Raw genomic sequence first — 10,238 nt, forward strand, 5'->3', positions numbered from 1 at the left:
AGTTGAGAGTCCAGCAACACCTGGAGAGTCACAGGTTCCCCATCCCTGCCCTAAGCAGATCCATAAATGTAGGCCACTTTTTTCCATTTGTGGATCTGGGGATGACTGGAGAGCGGGGGCATATGGCGAGTTCCTCCTCCACTATCTTCTAGGGATGTCAACTACATCAGCTGGCAGGACTACTTTCAATAAAAAATACGAACATTATGGTCTTTCCTGGGATGGAGATACAATGAAAAACTATACCTGTTTAAATTTCACCTGCCACAAACAAACATACCACAAAAAGATATATGGCAACCCCGCTTACTGAAGAGTCCCGCCTCACTCTCCACCCATCTTCTTGACTCTCTTCCTCCCCAGTGACATGGATCTTTTTGAAAATTTTCTGACCAGAAAATTTCCTAGGCCAAGTGAACTAATTTGCATTGGAATTTTGTTTGATGCCATAGGGAGGGATATAACTCAGCTTGCTTATTTTACTTGCCTTTAACGAACAAAGCTAACAACTCTGAAACTGCCAAGCTTGCCTAATATTGTATTTGCAATCGGCACTCATTCGTTGTTAATGACGAACTTATGAAATCAAAAAGTACTCGTGGAAAAATACAGCACTGGCAAAATTTCCATGGAAAATTCTGTCCCATATCACTGTTATTCCCCCAGCCACTTCAGGAAGTTCAGGCAACACAACCCACCGGTTCTTTCATTGCTTTTAAACCTTTATTGCTTTTCATTAGAACTGAAAATCATTGCCTCTTAAATATAAATTGAACAGGAGTGCTACAGCTCAGTAGCTTTAAAGCCAGTCGCTGACAATCCCACAGCCGCCTGCACTCTATCAAGGCTTTTTGTAGAGTAAATTTATCTTCACACAAAAATGGACAGTTGAGCGTGAGTTGGATCTGCTTTTACAGTCTATTTCCCGTTAATGCTTCATATTTCAGAAATATATAGAATCTTTTGAAAAAGTTTGAGGATGCTGGTTGGTCACCCTGGGTGTTCTGAACTCACAGGAACCTAACAAGCCTTCCACTTTGAGCAAAGGACACCAGCTCATATTTTGTCACAAAGGTGAAAACTAAGAGAAACATTCCCTGGCTGAGAACCAAGCTTCCTTGCCGATAGCAATGTATATCATAAGTGCAGGTTCAGTACATGCCTGCACACTCAGTCATACAGAAAGAGTAAAACACAGTCTGCCATTAAATATGCTGTACCGTGCTGAAATTTGGAGGAATATGGTTGTGTAATGAAACTAAGACAGTGCCACTCAAGTCTGAGATGAGGAAAGACCTGACTGTACATATTAAACAATTCAAAATATGCATGCAGTGGGTGGGTTGCCTTAAGGCAGCGATGGGGACCTTGTGGCAGTGGCGTAGCGTGGGTTGTCAGCACCCGGGGCAAGGCAAGTAATTTGCGCCCCCTAACCCGTGGATTTGCGCCCCCTAACCCATGGATTTGAGCCCCCTAACCCCCAGATGTTGCACCCGGTGCGGCCGGCCCCCCCTGCACCCCCCACGCTACGCCACTGCCTTGTGGCTCTCCAAATGTTGAACTCCAGCTCCCATCAGCCCTGATGATTGACCATGATGGCAGGGGCTGATGGGAGTTGGAGTCTAGCATCTGAGGGGATGAGGCACAGGATCCCCATCTCTGTCTCAATCTCTTAATGAAAGATAATATACGCTCTTATTTTGAAAGGCCACTCAGTTACCTAGTCCAGGTTCCTTTCAGTAGGCAGTATTTTTCTTAAGAAATCTCACGTTGCCACACAGGGTATGTTCATGACAAACATTCACAATTTCATCACATGCATTAATTTTATCAAATAAAAATCAAGGTATGAATTGGCAATTACTTTCTTAGGGGTAAGGTCATGCATGACATGACCTTGGAACTGAAGAGAAACTATCAACAAGTTTCTCAGCAGTGAAGAATAACTTCATTAGGTAATTCGAATATCAAGAGGCTTCCCACTAACTCCCAAAACTATGAAGAACTGCCACAGAGATTCAAATAACCCACCCCAGGGTTGTATTAATTATTATTATTATTATTATTATTATTATTATTATTATTATTATTATTATTATTATTATTACGGTACTTTTTACCCTGCCTTTTTCCGGACAGGAGCACAAGGCAGCTTACAGATAAAAATAAGAACAGCTAGAAAAATAGGGGGAAACAATAATTTAAAAACAATCAAGCATTGGTAGAATTAAGACACACACACTACACACACACACACACAAAATAATATCTGTTAAAACCATACAAATACCTATGTGAAAGAGATGAATCACACATCTACTTAACCAAACAGATATCCTTTTTTTAACGTAACACCAAGACTAGAAATTATAATCAGTCTATCCATGCAGAGCTCCACACACACACACGCACACACACATGCTGATCAAGTTTCCTCTGGAGCAAGCACTGTGCCAAGAGGGTTGTGTGACTTAACCCAAAGAAGGTATGTGTCAAAGCCAAGCCTGAAAAAACACCATTAATAAATCTAAGTTTGATAGGATTATGAAAAAAGTCTAAAAAGCCTGAAATGTAACACAGAAGCCAATTAAAATTGCTATAACTAAAATGCAGGATAAAGCACTTAGGGAAGAAATAACTCAAATGCAAGGCAGACACTGAACAGCTGGGAATTAAGCAAAGCCTCTCTGAAAACTCAAGCACCGTAATGGGCAATTTAATGAGGGTGTCTACTGAGTGCAAAGCTCAGGCAGAGAAGCAATTAAAGGAGGGGATGTCTTTTAAATATGAAAGTTTTGCGTCTATTACGGTTTATAAATTGATAATATAATCCCATTTTTACCCGTTAATGTATTTATTACAAGATAATATTTTACAAGTAACTGGCAGAAGGAAAGAGATTACAGGAAGCGTAGAAAGCAGTAAGGTTTCTAAATTGCTAAGCAGAAAAACCCGCAACTATGAGTGAGGATAGCGCCATTTATTTTGGAAGACAAAAACCTGTCAATAAAGAACTATGCTAGCTTAACTGTATTTTCCCCCTCATCTCTTCCCTCACCAACTTTTCTTACAGTGAATTAATAGCCTCTCCATCATTATAAAGAAGAGAAAGCTATGTTCAATACGACGACTAACACAGCATCTAATTAGTATTTTGAGCAAACTGCTACAGGATACTGTCGAGTTAGCTTAGCAAATGCAGCGGTGTCCATCCAATTTTAAATAGCTATGAGGTAAACTTCAAGGCCAGTCATCATTTAGCCTCAGGGTAAACTGTGGTTCGACATAATTTTGTGCACAAGCTCTAATGCAGTTTGTATATCACAGTGAGAAAGGCTGTGTACAGTTATCGTAACCAACTTGCTGCATCTGGTTCAGAGGCTTCCAAATTTAGCTAGATAATCCCAATTTGGTGCACCTGACAGCTGCTGAAGAAAATTGGCAGCCCAGACCCACCAGCAGTTCAAGCCACCAACATTTTGGTGACTGAAACAGTTGCAGTGATGGATAACACATAAGACCATATGTATCCTACCACTGGCAGGATCTCAGCCAGTGGTTAACCCAAAGAAAACTGCCAAAGGCAGTTTGCAGGACTGAGCCAGCCCAGAATTCTCTGAATGTACTGCCCTCCACCCCAGGCAGTGTGAACAGTAAAACAGCATAAGCAATGTTGAATTCCATTATATTCCAGTGGGTTGGTTCCAAAGTGGCCCAATCACAAGTGGAAGGCACTTCAGCTTGGGCAGGGAACAGAAGAGGCTGCCTTATGCCAACTGGTTCATCCAGCTCAGACTATGCTAGCTGGCAGCAGCTCTCCGGGGTTTTAAACAAGGGACGTTCCCAGCCCTACCAGATGCCATGAATGTTTTGCATGCAAAGCAGATAGTCTACCATTGATCTATGGCCATCACCAAGGGGAAGCTCTCAGTGTCTGCTACCTCCTCCAGTGACATCCTTCTATACCCCACACTGATCTCATAGGTTTCCCAACACATAAATGTGGTTTTTCACAGGACACAAGAGGTGGTTCCAAAAAAAAAACACAAAAAAACCATCCCACAAATGGAACTCAACTCACATTGAATTGGATGTAAATAATTGTATCTCCACTTTCAAGTGATTCATCATTTTAAAGCTTTGGGCCAAAAAGTACAACTGCTACAAACACCTACTGTATCCTCATACTTCAGATTCTGGCCCATCAATCAACCAGTTCAAATTCTCTCATTAGTCAAAAGTAAAACCTTACATCAGTAAAACCTTTTAGCAACACACACTTTCTGTTCTTTATGCTATAATAGGTCATATATAATGCACTACCATGCCATTTGGATTGAGTCACATCCTGTAAAAGATATTGCTAGGATTAGGAATAAGATGTATAATTGAATGTTTCCTTCTTTTGTGATGTGAGGCAAAGAATAGCAGACCTCAAAACTGTCATTTTACCCAGGACTGAGTAGTGTTGACTCCTCATAAAAGGAGTTATCGGGGCATTGTTTCGATCAGCTTTTAAGCTAACCCTTCCACAGAATCGATGTTTAACATGCCAGGGGGCTCTTAACCACATTCGTAGGTTATCACCCAATGTCTTATGCTGGAAGCCAGCAGGGACTACTTTATCTCTGAAACGACTCCACAGCTTACATGGGCCAAGAGCCCTATAACGAGAAAAGATTCAAACCAAGAAGCTAATGGACTAAAAAGCAAAAGTGCCCTGGGAGTGTATGAAACCTTGTAAATTGCTCTGGGTTTTAAAATTAGTTCTCCTATTGATACAAACATCAGAAATGATTTTATAAAATGGGGAGTGATGCCCACAGGCGGGGAGCCAACTTGAATAAAATATTGGGGTATTTCCCACCCCGCATTATTGATCACATGATCGATCACAGCATTGGGTAATCGATCACATGATGTAGTGCATGCACACTATTTGAATGGCAGCGCCCATTAGCTTTGGGGAGAGCGGTCCCCTCATATATTTTATGAGTGGGTGGGTGGGACGAAGGGACCTCGGCACCTAGGAGTCGGCTCCAATGCCCACAGGTGCTTTCTACGTGGAAACAGCAGGATAAACTTGCCCCAAACTTAGGGGCGCAATGGCAGCGAAACCTCCTTCTTAGTTGAAGGTAAAATGCGGCTCGGATGCTGAGGCTATACATGCGTTGTGCCGATTTGTAAAAGAAAGGAAAAGAGATGGTCGCAGAGCGCGATCAGGAAGCGGATCCACCCCACATGCAAATCTGTCCATATCCATGTTGTCTCCCCAACCCCATTCCGCCCATCTCCCCCTCACCTGAACTTTGAAACTTTAAGGTGAAACAAAACCCACGTACCTTTGGTCCTTTCTCCCTTCAAATCCGCAGCAGCTGCTTATCCTAAGGGCATTGCTTTGGAGACAAGCGTGTTCTAAAGCGCTCTTGGGGATCCCATGCTGGCTTGAAATTTAAAAAAAAAGAAAAAGTGAACAGGTTAGGAATTCTAATTAGAAGACACACCTTCTGTTTGTGGGTTGGAGGCCGCAAGGCTTTCTGGGACTCTGAGTTCCGATGCCGCCTCGTAACTCCTACTGAAAGAAAAAATGAACTACATTACCCATAAGTCCATTCGACTCACCTGGGCCTCCACCTGAAACTGGGAAAGCTAGTCCGGCCACTGAAGTTTCACCTGAGGGCGGGAGAGAGAGTAAGAAAGAGGGGGAGTGCAGTCGGGCTCTGGATTTTGTTTTCTTCGGAGTTTGCTCGGCTTGGCCCTGCTGTGGCCAAATGGGAATTAAAGAGTAGAGAGGCAATAACAGAGCTGAGGAATGCTGGGGCGAATTCTTTGCTTTTTAGATTTCAAAGCTGTGAGAGCTTTAAAAATAGCCTTGAAACCTGAAAGACCGGATTATGGATAGGAGAAACTCTGAGCTGTCGCCAGGCAGATAAGCTGGGGTGGCACGAATGTTTTAGTTGTTGGGTATAGAAGAAATAGGGAAATGCCACTAAAGGAAAACAAAAGAACAGGTGACGTCTTAAGAGGTGGTGCAGGAAAGGTTGGAGACATGACTGGTGCTGGTGGCTGCAAAATCAATCAATCAATCAATCAATCATTATTTCATTCATTCATTCTAATATTTATATCCCTTTTTTCCCCCAAGGTGCTCAACATAGTGCTCATGCTTTTCCACCTATTTTATCTGCACAATAACCCTGTGAGATAGCTTCAGGCTGAAAGACTGTGACCAGCCCAAGGTCACACAGTATGGCTGAGTTGAGGATTTGAACTCTGAACTCCCAGGTCCTAGTCTGACCCCCTTAGCCACAACTTTGCACTACTCCATACTATCCCAGCTTTTGGAAAGGCCTGCTCTTCTGAGGCCTGCTCCTGGGCAATTCACGTGACTCACGCCTTGCTGTCGCTCCAAAAAGGGCCTTTTTCCTGGGCAAGAGTGCAGCATGAGAGTGTGGCATCCAAAATGGCAGGTATGCTACCCGCACAGTGCACTTTTCATTAAGGTGTGAGTGCTATGTGTCTCCCATTCAGTTTTTATCCTGGCTGGGTTCTCAAGAGAAGATAAAAATCCTAATCTTGATTGAAGTAGCCTATCCTGATTTTAGACCTTTGTTTTTATTTGCACTGTGCCTTCTGTGATTACTTGACTTCTGCCCTAGTGGCAAAGTTTATTCTGTGTAGTAGATGCCCCCCCCCCAAAAAAAATTCCTGCTGTCCCATTCACTCCCCCAGCTGCTATATATTAATGTTTTTAATAGGCTGCATCAGCAGAAATATAGTGTTCTGATCAAGGGAAGTACAGTGGTACCTTGGTTTATGAACTTAATCCGTTCCAGAAGTCTGTTCTTAAACCAAAGTGTTCTTAAACCAAGGCGTGCTTTCCCATAGCAGCGGGGGACTCAATTTACAAATGGAACACACTCTACAGGAAGCGAAACATGTTCTGCTTCCAAGGCAAAGTTCACAAACCAAAACACCTACCTCCGGGTTTGCAGTGTTCTTAATCCAAGTTGTTCATAAACTAAGCTGTTCTTAAACCAGGATACCACTGTAATAGTCCCGCTCCATTCTGCCTTGGTCAGACCACACCTGGAGTACTGGGTCCAGTTCTGGGCACCATAGTTTAAGAAGGTTATGGACATGTGCAGAGTAGAGTGACCAAGTTGATCAAGGGTCTGGAAACCAAGCTTTATGAGGAATGGTTGAAGGAGCTGGGTATGTTTGGCCAGGTAAAACAGAAACTGAGAGGAGATATGATAGCCATCTTCAAATATCTGAAAGGCTGTCACATGGAGCTTGTTTCTCCTGCTCCAAAGTCTAGGACCCAAACCAATGAATTCAAGTTACAAGAAAGGAGATTCTGACTAAACATCGGGAAGTACTTTATAACAGTAAGAGCTTTCTGGCAGTGGAACAGGCTCCCACAAGAGGTGGTAGACTCTCCTTCCTTGGAGGTTTGTAAGCAGAGGTTGGGTGGCCATCTGTCATGGATGCTTTAGTTGAGATTCCTGCATTGCAAAAAGTTGGACTAGATGACCCTTGGTATCCCTCCCAACTCTAAAATTATATGATTCTATAGAATCCTTGGGCCCATAATAACGTAACCAGTTTTTCTGGAGCTGTCCCTGCCTGGTTCTCTCTAGAGTCCAGGAGTGGACTTCAGCCTACCCAGTTGTTTCTGTCTTGGGGTCTTGTCATTTGATAGTTCAATTGTATTTAGTTAACAGAAAACAAATGTATAGAACTCTTACCTTCAATTCCCCACCCGCACCCCTTTATTTTAATCAATGTATATATATAGAATAGCAGCCCTCAGAAGACCTCCGTTTGCGTTAGCTCTTGGCCTGTGTGCTTAATTCTGTACTAAATCATCAGGCGATCAGCCACAATTTGACACAGGGACTCTCTTGGAACTGTAGCACTTTATGTTGATGAAACTGTATCACTTCCCCAAAAGATCAAATTTTAAAAGTGACAGAGAAATGCATTGGAAAGTGTGGGATATCAGCTGCTTTCACACAATGTCATCTATCTAACCTCCCCGTAAATAAATCGGAATGAATGGCAACATCCTCTAATCTCCCTGCAAACAAACCAGGATGAATGCTCAATATAAAGGTTGTCCGGAAGTGTCCTTTATTGTCACTGCAAAATGTGTTGGATGCCCCATGCCTTCTGAAGTTAGAATTCCTGCCCTGTGTTATCTGTACCTTTTATTATGGATTGTCATGTACTACTGTGCTTAAACTTTTGTTTTTTAAAAAAATGAGCACAGGTGTACTTGTGGAAAATGTGGCATTTAAATAAACTGACAATGACTATTTTACCTTAGACAATGCAGCAAGGACTGGCTTTCCAAATGCTGCTCATAAATGTGCTGGCAGTCTAAAGAGATGACAGCTAAAATGGTTTTTCCTAAAGTGCCAAGCTGACTACTGGCAGCTCCAGGTGTTGTATATGGACCAACTTATTGTATTACCTTTTAATTAATCTCTGGCATTAATTCATTGTGCTAGGGCTTTTGTATAATGGAAGCTTAAATTAGGATTCACATTTCAATAATTTCAGGCCTCTGATATTTCTGAAAGGAGAGCTATTGTACATACAAAATGTTGGGAGATGGTTTTCCAAACCACCTTTTAAAAAAAATTCTACTTGATGAGATGTTTCCACAATGACCAAAAGCCTTGTCCCTAAGTGTGAGGCATTCACATTTAGATGAGTCCATCATTAGCTGCTTTGAATGTTCAACGTAGTGGTGTTACTAAGAACTAATTTTGCCTCCAGACAACCAGTTTATTGAGTGCTCATCCTGATTTGTTTGCAAAAAGCTTGCACAGAGGTTATATGCACAGAGGCACTGTTTGTTTAGCAATCATTATGATTTGTTTGTGTGGAGGTTTTATGACACCTGTGTTTTTTTGAGAATTCATTGTGCAGAATTTGTGGAATTTGTATTCTTCTTCTTCTTCTTCTGGTGCTGCTGCTGCTTCCTCTTCCTCTTTGTTAGGATATGTAAACCACTTAGAGATTTCTGCTGAAATATGAAGTGGTATACAAATGAACTAAACAGACGTTATGCAACTTCCCATCAATCAGTTGTTATCCTGCCCTTTCTAGTGCATTTTCCGGTCACTTTCCTTACCGTACAAAGTTCTTTTTTTCCCTTCTTTTTTTTGCTTCAAGTGGGTTTTGTTGTGCAAGAGCTCTTTAATTGTGCACATCTGAATTTCCTGGTGTGCAGTTGAATCCCTCCTGCAAAACAGTGAGAGTCTTGAGGGGACCTTTTAATCAGAGAATCTGTGGACAGAGGAACCCACGTGCCATACAGGGAAAGGAAAACAAGCTGCCTTCTGATTCATGTGGCAAGAATCATTCCACAGTTTCATTGGTTGGACAATCAGGCGAGTTTTGGCTACTGTGTCACTGTTATTGCACAGCTTGTGGTTAGGACTTAATAATTAGAAAGGAGCAGTCACCTTGACTAACAAGGTGAGGCCTGAACTGCAAACAAAACATAGCAGGGGTTTGCCCAGCACCTGAGAAGCACAGCCGTGATACACAGTACATATCTGAACATATGACACTGTCAAATGCTGACTTGTGCTATCAGTCTGGCCCTGACTGGCAGCAACTAATCAAGGAAACAAGTGGAGCTCTTTCCCAGCCTTGCCACTGGAGAACTTTGAAAGTGCCAGGAACTGAACCTGGCAAGTTATATGGATCCACAGTCACTTTGATGACATAGAGTGGTATGCAGACCAACTACATAGTGTTGTTTTAACTTTTAAGGGCTTAATTGGCTTGGGGCTGAGTTACCCAAAGGACTAGGTAAACGTAAAGGGACCCCTGACCATTAGGTCCAGTCGTGACCGACTCTGGGGTTGCGGTGCTCATCTCGCTTTATTGGCCGAGGGAGCCGGTGTACAGCTTCTGGGTCATGTGGCCAGCATGACTAAGCCGCTTCTGGCAAACCAGAGCAGTGCACGGAAACGCCGTTTACCTTCCCACCAGAGTGGTACCTATTTATCTACTTGCACTTTGACATGCTTTCAAACTGCTAGGTTGGCAGGATACCCAAATATTCCCTCATATTTAATATTAATATTGTCATCATCGTCATTTATTTATTTATTGCCTCCTAAACCACCATCTCAGGGGGATTTACCCATAAGATAATTAAAAACAAAAAGCACTTTTTTCTTTAGGTTAAAATTAATGTGTTGGCATTCAGCAAC

General features: G+C 42.4%; 1 protein-coding gene across 1 annotated transcript in view; it reads right to left on the minus strand.

The window, feature by feature from the left end:
* MACC1 (MET transcriptional regulator MACC1) overlaps positions 1-5,499 on the minus strand; it is a 28,392-nt gene extending 22,893 nt beyond the window's left edge. The window contains exon 1 of the mRNA XM_053410081.1: positions 5,343-5,499. The gene's annotated coding sequence lies outside the window, so the exon portion shown is untranslated. The remainder of the gene's footprint in view (positions 1-5,342) is intronic.
* Between the last annotated feature and the right edge of the window lie 4,739 nt (positions 5,500-10,238).

The sequence above is a fragment of the Podarcis raffonei genome, chromosome 12 (assembly GCF_027172205.1).
Source record: "Podarcis raffonei isolate rPodRaf1 chromosome 12, rPodRaf1.pri, whole genome shotgun sequence".
NCBI lineage: Eukaryota > Metazoa > Chordata > Lepidosauria > Squamata > Lacertidae > Podarcis > Podarcis raffonei.